The sequence below is a fragment of the Pterocles gutturalis genome, unplaced genomic scaffold (genome assembly GCF_000699245.1).
Source record: "Pterocles gutturalis isolate BGI_N339 unplaced genomic scaffold, ASM69924v1 scaffold1939, whole genome shotgun sequence".
NCBI classification, from domain to species: Eukaryota; Metazoa; Chordata; class Aves; order Pterocliformes; family Pteroclidae; genus Pterocles; species Pterocles gutturalis.
In genome coordinates, this window is record NW_010135378.1 from 60,424 (window position 1) to 73,433 (window position 13,010).

The 13,010-nt window shown below is 40.1% G+C and overlaps 1 protein-coding gene across 1 annotated transcript in view; it reads right to left on the bottom strand.

Annotated features, from left to right (window-relative positions):
• Positions 1-13,010, bottom strand: part of MNAT1 (MNAT CDK-activating kinase assembly factor 1) — a gene marked incomplete at its 5' end in the record, with an annotated part of 83,405 nt that overhangs the window by 51,237 nt on the left and 19,158 nt on the right. The window lies entirely within an intron of this gene.

The window sequence follows — 13,010 nt, forward strand, 5'->3', positions numbered from 1 at the left end:
GGAGATATTCCCTGATCTAAATCTCTGAATTCCCCTAAAAAGCTCCCTCCCCCACCATCAGCTGTCACGGACAATTGACAATGCACACACACATACCTCCAACTGCAAAAATAAAGAACTGCTGTGTGTGTCTCTCCCTGTCACCCACAGGCGATGTCAGGTATGGGTTCTCTCTCCCCTTCCTAACAGTCCCAGCTGGCCATTCCTTAGCTTTCCTGCTCCTTTTCTGCCAGCAAAATCAAAGACAACAGAACACACCACAGTAAAAATTTCCCCACACAAAAATATAAAAAAATACGCTCTCCTCCCACCTTTCCAGGTCCATACTGAACTTTCACAGCTCCAGACCCGCAGACAGAGGTTTCCCCAAATAAAACATGTAGAAGTAGTTTTTACCATCTAAATTCACTTCTCACCTGTAGGTCCTCCTCTGCTGCCTCCAGCACAGCCTACTCATTCATTTCTAAGCCTGATACTACCAGTAATACAGAGCAGACATGGGCTGAAGATAAAAGATAAACCAGCGTGGTCATGTAGTATTGTATTTAACAATAAAGTATCCTGAGTTCTAAAGGGGGTTTCTTCCTACTGAGGGAATCTTACATTTTGCAAAGCTGCAAACTTTGCCTCTTCATTAAAAAAAAAAAAATAAAGTGCAGCCACATTTACACTTTGTTCTTCAGTATAAACAAAATAGATAGATACCACCAATATTTTATTCAGGACCCTTTAACAAAATCAAAACATTTCCAATAAACAGGCTTATTAATGCCAAAGCTGTACCTAGCACAACAGCTACAGCTGAAGTTACTTATGTGGAGTTTAAAAACAATCAACAGTAAAACGGATACAACACTGTCTGAGAATATTTCTGTTACTTTAAAAGTGACATTGTTTTAATTTTGTATCTCATATTTACTTAACTAACCAGACACAAGACAGGTTAAAAAACGGCATAAAGCAGAAGCTGTACGCAACACCGTTGGTGAAACTAAACAAATACAACAGTAAGCTTCAGTATAAACTGCACCTTAAGGGTTTCGCCCCTCGTACTCCAAGCAGATTTTAGAATTGCTTGATTTGAGATGATTTTTTGGCCTAATCCTGTCTAGGCTTCAGATCCTATGTAAGTTAAAATGAGAATTCAAGCTCAAGGCATCATCCCACGACAAGGTAGACTAAGATGTGTGAAAACTGATTGGGTGAAGAGCAAGGAAGCATGAAGTTTCCATTGCAGTTTGCTCTATATCCTCCCATCAGCCCCAAAGCCAAGCCCTCTTCCTCTGCCCCGACAATGAAAGAAAACCCTGATCGTGTTTTACTGGGAACAGCCACAAAGGGGAATCCTTGGTGTGCAGGGGCAGCCACGATAGTTCCAACAGACCTTGAGCACTAGAATCTAGATGTTAAAGATCTGTGCTGAGATCTCCTCTGTCAAGCAGATAACACTGAAGCCCTCTACCTTTACCCCTGTTCTGGTTTGTGCGTGGCTGGTGGAAAAATACAACAATAAAACTCCCCAGGTTATCCCTTCTCTGAACTCATAGTCATGGTCTGGCTCAAATCCCACTCCAAATGAAAGCCGAGAAAACGCTGCCACTCCCAGAGTCATTACCATCATGCTGTTACAGAAACTGCCACCTTTATGGAAAGGCAGAAAATTCTTCAAGTATCTACTAGTTGACTGTTCAAATTTTGCTTGTCTGAACTCAAAGGGCCTATCGCAGGGAAGCATTACAAACATCTTTACATATAATCTTGAATGCATTTTTTTTTCTTTTAATGCTAGCCATGTACACATGCCCACAGGTACAGAAACACGGGCAGCCCTGAGCCCTGGTGCCAAAGGCTGCCTAACGATGGCAAGGAGCAGATGCCTGCATCCATCCCTTTTAGATCTGTCAGCACATCCACGCAGCACTGAGCAGCAGCTCTTGTTTACTTGAGCACTGCCTCTGACAGTCTCGCAGAGGATCACATTTCTGTGATTCTCTTTCTATGCTTTGGAGAAGAGAGCAGTGCTCTATTTATTTATGCCTCTCTTTCAAGAGATGAAATGCGAGAATGGACCTCAGACCTAAAAATATATGCTGCTTTCCTCCTGTGCACAGCCCGCAGTTTTAAATTGTTCCTCCCTCCAACCTACTTACCTTCCCACTGTCTGCCAAGTCCACATGCTCCACCTTCAAAAGTACCATCTGCCTCCTCCAAGATCTACCCCCCGGCCCAGAATAATACAAGTATCATTATTCTTACACAAAGCCATCATTTCATTTTCTGCTAATCACTGCAAATGTTGCAAGTTCCAGTTTCCTGGCTCCCATCCAGCTAATTTAGATAGATGGTTCCACATGTGCTCCCTGTCCCTCCATTTCCTGCCCATACCACTACACACATTTGTCTAAGTGAGTTAAAGCAGGTTTCTTTATAGTCACAATATTATTACGTACTTTATACTTTTTAAAAAGAGCCTGCATAAAATGCAACGTATTACCATGCCATTACTTGCTTTGCAAGAGGCAGAGGATTTTACTGCTCTGCCACACGTTCTGCTCAACTATCATACACGGCAGAAACTACACCTGAGCCTTGCCTTTCCTCAAAATACAATGGTTTACCTGTGTAGCAACTAAGTTCAAGCAAACAGGAAAATAAACTAAAATAGTCAAATTCTCCACTGTGATATACTCCATTATCCAGTTTTTTTCTTCTAAAAAAAAATTAAGAGGAATAAAAATAAGCCAAACTTTCAGAGACCAAGGCACTTCTTCAGGAGGATAATTTCTCCTTGATTAGTACCCAATGCTGTCAATATTCCTTTCCAGTGACACCTTGACTGATACAGAGTCCAGACAAGGTATATAGGGGGAAATTCACCTTTTGATGTCCAATGTCGATTGCCTAAAACAATATTCCTTTCTCCCACCCTTTGCACCTGAACAAACACTCTTCAGGAAAATTACTTTTGAAGTCTCCTTGGTACAGAATATTGTCTCTTTGATCCAAAATATCTTTTGCTGCAAGTACCCTAGCACAATACAAGTGCATCTTGGATGAGTACAGACTATTGAAAACTAAGGCCCCCAACAGCTCCTTTGAAATAAACCTTTATTTTTAAATGTGTTTTTAATTTGTAAATGTGCTCTTCTAACACTCAAAAGTTGACTCCTTTCAGACCCTGTAGCAAACATTCATTTGTCTGCTCTGTTCACTTCGGCACGAGTTCAGGTGCAGGAAGGTGGTACACACAGAGCATGGCCTCAGTCACCACACTGAAGATTTTATTCCTTGTAGGGAATTAATGTATTAGTAAAGCTGGTATACCTTAACATAGAATCACAGAACGGTTTGGGCTGGAAGGGACCTTAAAGATCATCGAGTTCCCACCCCCTGCCATGGGCAGGGACACCTCCCACTAGCCCAGGTTGCTCAAAGCCTCATCCAGCCTGGCCTTGAACCCCTCCAGGGATGGGGCATCCACAGCTTCTCTGGGCAACCTGGGTCACTGCCTCACCACCCTCACAGTGAAGAATTTCTTCCTAATGTCTAGTCTAAATCTGCCCTCTTACAATTTAAAGCCATTACCCCTCCTCCTGTCACTGCATGCCCTTATAGACAATAGATAGACACACAATAGAGAAGACAAAGGAATGACAAAACTACTTTGATAAGCAGCAACAGAAGAAAGGATTAAAAGAAAACATGTAGTGTTCTCACAAATGCAGACAAGTGCTAAGAAGAAGGGATCATGGCAGAAAGATTACACATTCTTCTACACACATATACAGATTTACAACTTTAGCTTGCCTAAATGACTTCAAATCCTTCATCTTACTACAATTCCTTGAATGTTCTTACTGCTCTCCTTCAAAGAATTTTCCTCTCTAAAGAGTCCTCCACTTAGCTGATGAATGTCATTTCACATCTAGTCTGTAGAGTGGAGACAATCTATCAACCAGCTGCAGAAGAAATCAATGCTTTTATTGTTAAATAGCAATTAAGGCATACGAACTACATTTTTAAGATCAAAATTCTAACAATTATTTCTGTGAAATCCTCTTTACACAGTCATCTTCAAGTATGTAAAAAGCTCCTAATAGGCAGAGAACTACTTGCTTTTAGCATCTACCTAGACAGAAAATGAACTTGCATCAGATCAAGGAAGCAAAGTTTCCCCTAAAACATAAAAGCAAGGGCAGTAAGTGCTACCAGAGGCTGCCTTGGAGGTCGTTGAGAACAGGTTAGACAGGTACCTGTCGTGAAGTGTCCCCAACTCTGCCTCACAGCTGGGAAAAGGACATCATCCTGACCTCTGGAGATCCCTGCCCAGAACTGTGATTATACAATTCCACAAATACCCACTGCATTTTTGTCTCTTAAGCTTCTCCTTTCATTCATTTTTCTTTCTCAACTTAAAATTCCACCCTTACAGAGGAACTTTGTCCTCTCAATTTTTTATATCATCTCTATCAAAACATGAGACCGCTTATACTCACACTTTTAGGCAAGCTATTTATTTCTGCTTCACTCTAGCACTACTTTCTGGTATGTTTACTTTTAAACAGTGTATCAAGCACTGTTTAACAACTTTTTTTGCATTAAAGATCTGGTTGAGTTACTCTGCACTGCTCATTTAGCACAAACTCTAATATTTAACATTTATGATGCTTGCAACTCTTGGCCAAAACATAGCATCAAAAGAGCATATATGCACTAAATTGTATCTTATTAAAAAGAACAGCAGCACTGAAAAAAGTTATATTGGAACAATCTATAAATGTGTTTACATTATATGAATGATTTGCTGTTCCTTCACAAGGCATGTAGGAAGTCAGCACTTCTCAAACGTGTAAAGTATTTCCATGTGCTTAAAGCATGATCTTTCCAAAACAAACAATGATCGAGAAATTTTTTATTATTCTTTATTTCCCTGCCAGCTGTTTTTTTGGACTCTCCTCTCAGTCACCTTCTTTCTTTCAGTCAGATCTCTCCTTATTGCTCACAGTAACACCTACTCAAGCAATAGCATATTCAGAGCTGCAGGACTCAGAAATAGGAAGATCTCAGGCTGATTTCAAGGACATTTTCCTTGGATCACTTTACAACGTGTCTTTGTGCTATCGTAGCTAGTGGCAGGTCTGGCTGTCACTTAGGATGGAATCTGGGCATCCTGCATTAGTACCTGAAGCCCAGTTCCTGCTGCTCTGTCCCAGTGCCTGCTCCCATACAGGCAATGGTTCAGCCTGGCTGAACCCTTCTGGCAGCCTTCTCCCTGCGAGCCTCATCCTGTGCAGCACCTTTTCATGGGACCAAAACTACATGCTGCATGACAGACAGATGTAGCTCTGAAATTTGATGGTACAGAATCAGGCAAGGAAGCACTTGGACAACTTCGCAAATCAAACAGGAGAGTAAAAAACCCAAACAAAAAAAAAAAAAAAAAAAAGCCCCAAAAAACCAGGCCCTTAGAACAGTTCCAACCCAAAAAGTGGCGGCTAAAGGGTAGATCTGTTCCACTGCTGGCTACAGCCGCTTTACTAACAAGTACATTTGTCTTGCTGTTCACTCCTGTACAATTAACAGTGTTGGCACTATTTCATTTACTAAATTCCAGTCATTACAGCTGTGCAAACTTATGGGCCTAATTTGTATTTATACTAATATGTGTATATAAACATGTGCTGTTTTAGCCATGGTAAAGGAGCCTTAAAGCAAATGAACAAATATTTATTCTAACAGAGCAGTATAAGAGAGCTCAACCATAAAACAGAATCAGGTCAAGCAGTTCTGATTATGTCCTTTCCACCAAACAGCTTAATTTTGACTATGGCATCTTTCCTAAGGCATTCCAAACAGAAATCCTGTAAAGAGATATGGGGAGACATAGAACTGCATTTTCAAAATCCAGTCTCTTTTTCCAAGGCCAGCATTGTGTAAAGGAAGGGAAGAGAAATGATAAACACTATAATTTACTTTGCTTTTTTTCCTAAAAACATTTTTTTACCTATATTAGGAAAAAAATTTATTAAGTCAACATAATGTGCTTAATGTTTATGCACTTTAATATAATAGTAATTACTTCATAAGGCCAGAACCTAATTAAATGTTTTAGACTTTAGTCTGTGAGCTAAAGTGCACAGGAAGCATTCCGATGAGAGATCACTTCAATGAAATATACCTGGCATACACTTCAAAACCAGAGTTCAAAAACTTTAAGCACAGTTCTGCATGTATGTGCTTGACTCTTAACAAAACATCTTTATTTAAACAGAGGGCCAGAGAATTAGTATGACAAATATATTTACTAAGGCTTATCATTCTCCATCACGCTACTCGGAAGTTGCAGGCGCATGGTATATATAACGCTATGAGGTTTAAGTGAGCAGCATGTGGATCACAGGACTCTAGATCAAGTTAGGACTAACATGCTGGATTTTAAGTGAATTCCATCATTCCGCATTTTCGATGCCCCTTAGTTCATATATTTGAATTCTGTATCCATGTGTTGTCAGAGATGGGGGAGATGCAGCCGGCACCATCTCTTTTTCCCTTTCTGCTTTTCAGAAACAGGTATCCTTCCCAGTGGATCCATGCAATGCTCATTGATAAAAACAAGAGCTTGTTACTGATGACAAAAAATTCAGTGGTAAAGAAACATGCAATATATATTCTTACTAGGAATTATGAGGATGCTTAGCAACTGCAGAATCCCACTGGCAGAGCTGGTGTTAACAGGGCTACGTGCACCTGCTCTCCAAACACGCACCCCCCGGGAATCTCCACTGTGTGTCCGAGCACTGCACTGGGATACAGCCACCGTGCTCGCAGACACCAAGGCTGCAAGGGCAACGGAGCAGCCTTATGGTATAGATTCAGCCAGACTCTGCTGGAGGTCTGGATAATGCTCTGTCAGTGCCACTGAAAATTCTACCTTTACCTGCACACTCCCTAAAATAAGTATGTCTATTCCATGAGAATCTATCCACCTAAAGACACTACCTCCTCTTGAAAATAAGGAATTCCTTGAAATAAGGAATGAGCAAAAGGTTGTGATTTTGTTGTGATTCTAAACTACGAAGTGTTGTGAAAAGGGAAATATTCCACCCAGCTGCGAAAAAGAAATGTGCGTGGTATGAGCCAAATTAAGATTAAAAACAAAACACCAGTTAAACTCAGACCAGCATACATCTCAAAGAAATCAATTCCATCTGAAGTGTTTCAGCCTGAAGATAGACCAGCTGAGCTAACAGTGAAGGAAGGAAATAGGCTTGATTTTTATTTTTTTATTTATTTATTAACTTTAGACAAATGCTAAAAGCACTTAAAAAAAAAAACCAAACCACACCACACCAAAACCAAACAAACCAACCAACCAAACCAGAGCAGTAAGAATTGTCAAAGCAAGGCTGGAAGGCTGAAACAGATCCCGGCCACACAGATGGGGTGGCAAAGGGCTTTCGGGAGCTGCAGGAATAGTTGTAGTCTAAACTGTAGTGCCACATGCATTTCACTTACCTCACAGTACCTGGCATATGTCTAAGCAACTTTGAAGGAGCACAATTGATTAAAAAGGTATTTTGACAGACTTTTTTGCATTTGGGACAGGATTTTGGATAATTGCTCCCCAAGCTATAAAAGAAACAGACTAAAAAACAGGAGCAGCCACTGAGCAGTTGTTTGCACAGGAAGCAATATTGTAGGAAAAAGCAATAATGAAGAACAGCTAATTTGACCTGAGCTGATGAGGTCAACATTTTAAAAAAAATAGCTCCACATAACCTAAAATAAGAATGTTATTTCCCATTAGAATAATACTGCAAGCATAACGCTGCAAGAAGTCTATTCCCTAACACTCGCTCTGCTCAGCTTTGCAGTAACATACGTTCTTGAAGTGTCCTAGACATCCCGTGTCCGACACGGATGCATTCCTCTGAAATATCCATTCAACTGCTCCCTCCTGCAAGCTGTGGCTGCTCCAGACTGCACATTGTTCTCCCCAGCGTTCAGCTACTAACAGTCTGAAAACACAAAAACTGGACTAAAATCCTGGTTATATTCAGACACACAGAAAGTTAAGCGTAACATTGCTACTGAGATTTGGACAGGGAACCAGAAGCTGAAGCAGATATTTCACTCTTAATTCCCTGCCATTCAGGGGTGCTGTTGACAGGAGATGGAGCCTGGCTCAGCGGAAGAGACACGAGGTTAGGAATTTAGTAGGGCTGGATCTTATTCCTCCTTCCGTCGCTGCTCTGCTGTCTAATCCTGGGCAAGTACATCCCCTCTGGGCACCTGGTTCCCCTCCCTCCCTGACACATCTATTTAAACTGCAAATTCAGAGGGGCACTGACCATCTTGGCAATGACAAGGCACATACACTCTGCACTTATATTTCTATTCATAACTATTCCCACTGCTAGGAAGTACTAAAACAAAAACCAAGATAGATATTGAACAGTCAACGATGCACTATACTAGTTTTGAGGTATTTGTGTATAAAATCTAAAAGGCAAACTCTCCCCAGTGGTAGCAGGCCAGAGGACACCTACGTCCTTTTCCTGCATATTTGGGCAATCCAATTAGAGGTAATTGAGTTTTTAACTACATAAAATTACTTCAAGAATACCATCACTAGAGGCTAACTCTCCTGGGAGGCTGGGGGAAGGGAGCAAGAAACTTTATAAAACTGGAAGGAGCAGAAAAGGGACGGGGCATGCAGCCTGAAACACACTGAAGGGACCACGCAGCTGAGCCAACTAAGGCATTCATATTTTTTACAAATATGTAAATAGCTGGGCCACAGACTCAAAGGTTTGCGTGTTCCCAGTTCAATGAATTAAAGAGAAGTTAAATACACCCACACGACTATGTGTTTTTAACTGCAATCATAATGTAAAGCACCAATCTACAAGCACCAAAAGGCTCTTACAGACCTGTAAATGCCACAATCATAAAAAGAAAATGAAATTACTATAATGAAATTAATTCTTGCAGCATTTGTGAACTGCCATTCGTGTGCAATGCATACAAGCACCTCTTTTACACATCAAAATCAGTTTCACATTACAGCCACCTCCCAACCAGAAATGGTCACTGTATTCACCAAGAAACAGCTGAATGGTTCTACTGCCAGACCTTAGATTTGGTTTGCACACCCTGATAGCCCTAGAAATGCTAGAAATGTCATTAATTTCCAACCGCCTTTGTTCTTTTTGATGGCTACTAAAATCTAAGGTACAAGCATTAACAGGAAATAGTATTTTCAGCACTACAGCAACAATTGAGATAGCTACAGTTTCTCCTGTAGCTTTACACTGATTCAAGATATTTACTAAGACTGTTTTAAATGTTCAGATATGTTGAAAGCCTATTTCTTAAGATGATGAGCACAATAAGCAGAAAACTCTGAAGCACCTTCTCCCCTGACTTAGAGGTAAATCAACCTGAACGATTAGGAAGGTACGCTTTGTGCACAGAAAGATATAATTTACTGAAATGAAATTTAAAAGTTATCAAGCAGACTGCAAAGAAAGAACACCTTCCACTTCAAAGAAAGAAAAAAAAAAACCAAACAATTTAACAAAAGAAATGAGCTAATTGTCTGTCCTGTGCTATAGGGGATGCTCTTGCTTAGCTTACAAATGAAAGACACTCCCTCCTCCTCCTGCAAGCATAGGAACTCCACAGCACTAAAATGACACCTTAAATGAGCCAACTTCCTTGAGCATTGCCCAGGAGACTAGAACAGGCATGCCTCTTAATTCAGAAACCGAGAAACATGTCCGATTATCAGCCAGGCTGAAGAACATCTCTGACCAAGACCAGCCCAGGAAAAACATTCATGTTCAAGCTAAAAAAACAAGGGTTGCCAAAACTGGCATATTTTTATAGCCTTTGTGTAAACATAAGCTCCGGATTAGCTAGCATCTCAGCTAGCTCTACCTGGATTCCCTTCTTTTGAAACAAAATTAAGGAAAACACCCACCAGAAAAGGTCAGTAGCCAAACTATGAGGAAAAAATAAAAGCACGGGGGAAGAACGTACATAGTGATTCATTAAATGTGTGCTGCCAAAACTCTTAACAGTGAGCACAAAGCAGACTTTTCACAAAACTAATTTGCAGAACTGTTGAGCCACACAGAGCAGTAATTAGCATTGTATTTTTTTAAGAAATTCTCAGTACTCCTCTAGAGCTGCCCCCACGAATATAAGTGGTGTGAACCCCATGGTTTAGAGGAGCACAAACCAGACTTTGCACAAAACTATACTTAATTTGCAGAACTGTTGAGCCACACAGAGCAGTAATTAGCATTGTATTTTTTTAAGAAATTCTCAGTACTCCTCTAGAGCTGCCCCCACGAATATAAGTGGTGTGAACCCCATGGTTTAGAGAGAAACAAAGCTAAAGCAACTAACGATAAAGAATGGTGCCCTTGATGGGTGGCGCAACAAAAGCTCTACCTGTTTCAAGTGTACACCTACGCACAACAAATGGACTGAGCATCTCAGGTTTTTAGAAAAACACTCAACCTGGAAAACAAGTTACGTCCTAAGGTGAGTGCCCAGGTGGGAATTCACCTTACACTGTCCCTAGAATACACGGTCTCAGATCATCAACTGCACCAAATCACATACAACGAACAGTGTTGCTTTTTACAAAACTAGCTCCATTCTGAGCCGAACGACTTGCATTTGACTACAGTAACTTTCCAAGACACATCCCAGTCCTGTTCTGAAAACATCAAGAATTAGAGATTTCATCGCATTCCAGAGTCAATTTTAACAGTGAGGCCAATTAACCAGCGGAACATTGTGAACTTGAGGTCTTATTTGTTCCTTCAGACCCTATTTAGTTCCTATCTGTTTAACTAAGGTTACTGGTTCTTGCTACATGTGCTGTTGCACTGTCCAGATTTGTACTTACTGTAAATTGAGTCAGATCTTAACCTTCTCTTAAACTAAAATCAGAACACAATACAAAGCATATCCTTCCTCCTTTGAATGAACCTTTGTGGCTCCTCTTTGTGTTCTTTCTGATTTTTACATTCAAAATACAGTCAGCAGAACTCTTCGGTCCATGAGTCTTCCCAGGACTGCACTCAGAAGGAAAAGTCCATTCCTGTTTACCGCTGTACTATTCACGTATCGAAGGCCCACGCTGTGGCCAAGGGTCAGGCTGGTTTACTTGCTTAGCTAAATCCTCTTCACAGAGCCTGTTATTTACTCTTCTATTTATAATTTTGCATTTAGCCATATTAAAACACATTTCATTTAAATGAGGCCAGCTTGTCAAAGCAGCCCTGTAAACGGCCAACTTGCATGTCATCCATAGAAATCAAACATCTGCTTCCAAACACTGAACTGTGTCCTAGCAGAACACCCACAGAAATATTCCCATGCTGTGGTAACCAACAGCTACTTTAGAAATTACACTTTAGCCAGTTAATTAATTTATTGTGCAGAATCTCAATATTGTTATTATTGTGCAATGCAATGTCTACATAATTCTAAAAATCGATGTCATGTAATAAATAAATCAAGCACCCTACAAAGAAAGTATGGAAACATTCATCTTTCCCAACAAAACCTGTAATTTTATCAGTATAACATCTGTTTTGCTTGTTGTATTCCATTTTCCATAAATAGTAGTTACCGACTTCAAATATTCCTTTCCTTGTTAACCGTACTTATTCCTAATTTATTCTTTTAAACTGTTCTTTTTTAATCTAGGACTAAAGTCAGTCAGGGTGAGGGTTTTTTGTTCCTTTGGGACTGAACAAATTAAATTAGTCACCTACTCACACCTCCTGAACACTGATACAGTAACAATCAGTTACCTCGAGTATCCCCTCTTATTCCAAATGTTAAGATTTAACTGTCATGATGCTAGAAAACTCCGCATCCAAGTCTTTCAGCATGCCTAAGTTTACTTAGGGCTGCAGATCTGAAATGTCCACTACCACATACTGTATTTAACATCCATTTGCAAATACATTAGAAAGTACTTCCATGGTCCTCATCATACAGCGTAAGCCTTCCTTTTCCCAGAAGAAAGGCCAACAGCTTTAAGAAATTCTGACAATCTATGTCAACACCAAGAAAATGTATGGGCATTCAGTTACAATATTTTTTAAACAGAACAAATATTTTCTGTCCATCAGCTTTTCTACACAAACAGAAAACGTCTCACAAAGCGTATCAATCTCCCCCAGACTCTTAGATTTTAAAAAGAAAATGAAGAAGGTGCAGTTTATACTACAGGAAAACAAGAAAACAAACTGCACAACTTTGCAAAAGCTAATACTACTTTTGGAAAAATAAGCTGCAAATGCTTCTACATTGTGAACTCTGTGGGGCACAATGAACACAGCACAGACAAAATGAATCCATTAATTGGCGGGAGACTAGTTTGATGCAAAGGTTCTTGCTCTACTGACTTCTTGGTTTGTTAAAGAGGGTAGGGCGTCTGTTATTTTCCGGACATTGTTTACCATTATCAATTCTAAAATACAAAATCTAAAAAAGTGCAGAGATTTAAAATAAAACAGGAAACCAGTAAGGTGCAAAAAAGAACACTGCCCCCGCTCCTAACCACCCACACCCCCCACCAAAAAAAAAACTTGATATTTCCACTCACAGGCTGATGCATACTTGTACCATGTCATGATAAAGAACAGAAATGCTGACAGATCTTTAGCTGTCACTGTAGCAGTAACACAATGCAAAAAAAAAAAAAAAAAAAACAACCACACCACACACACCAAAAAAAAAAAGAAAACACCACCACACACAAAAAAATTGTTGCTTCCTGGAGTCCAATAACAATGAAAACAGCATCCTTAACCGCTCGGCACCATCTCCTAAACTGTCTGTCTCATACTCACTCCAGTGCTTAAAGCAAATCTGAAAAAAGTACAGCCTATTCCTTGAACTTCCAAGATTTCAACTTCCAGAACTGGTATACAAATGAGACAAAAATAATTCAAGGACACCATAACTTTGCAGGGAAA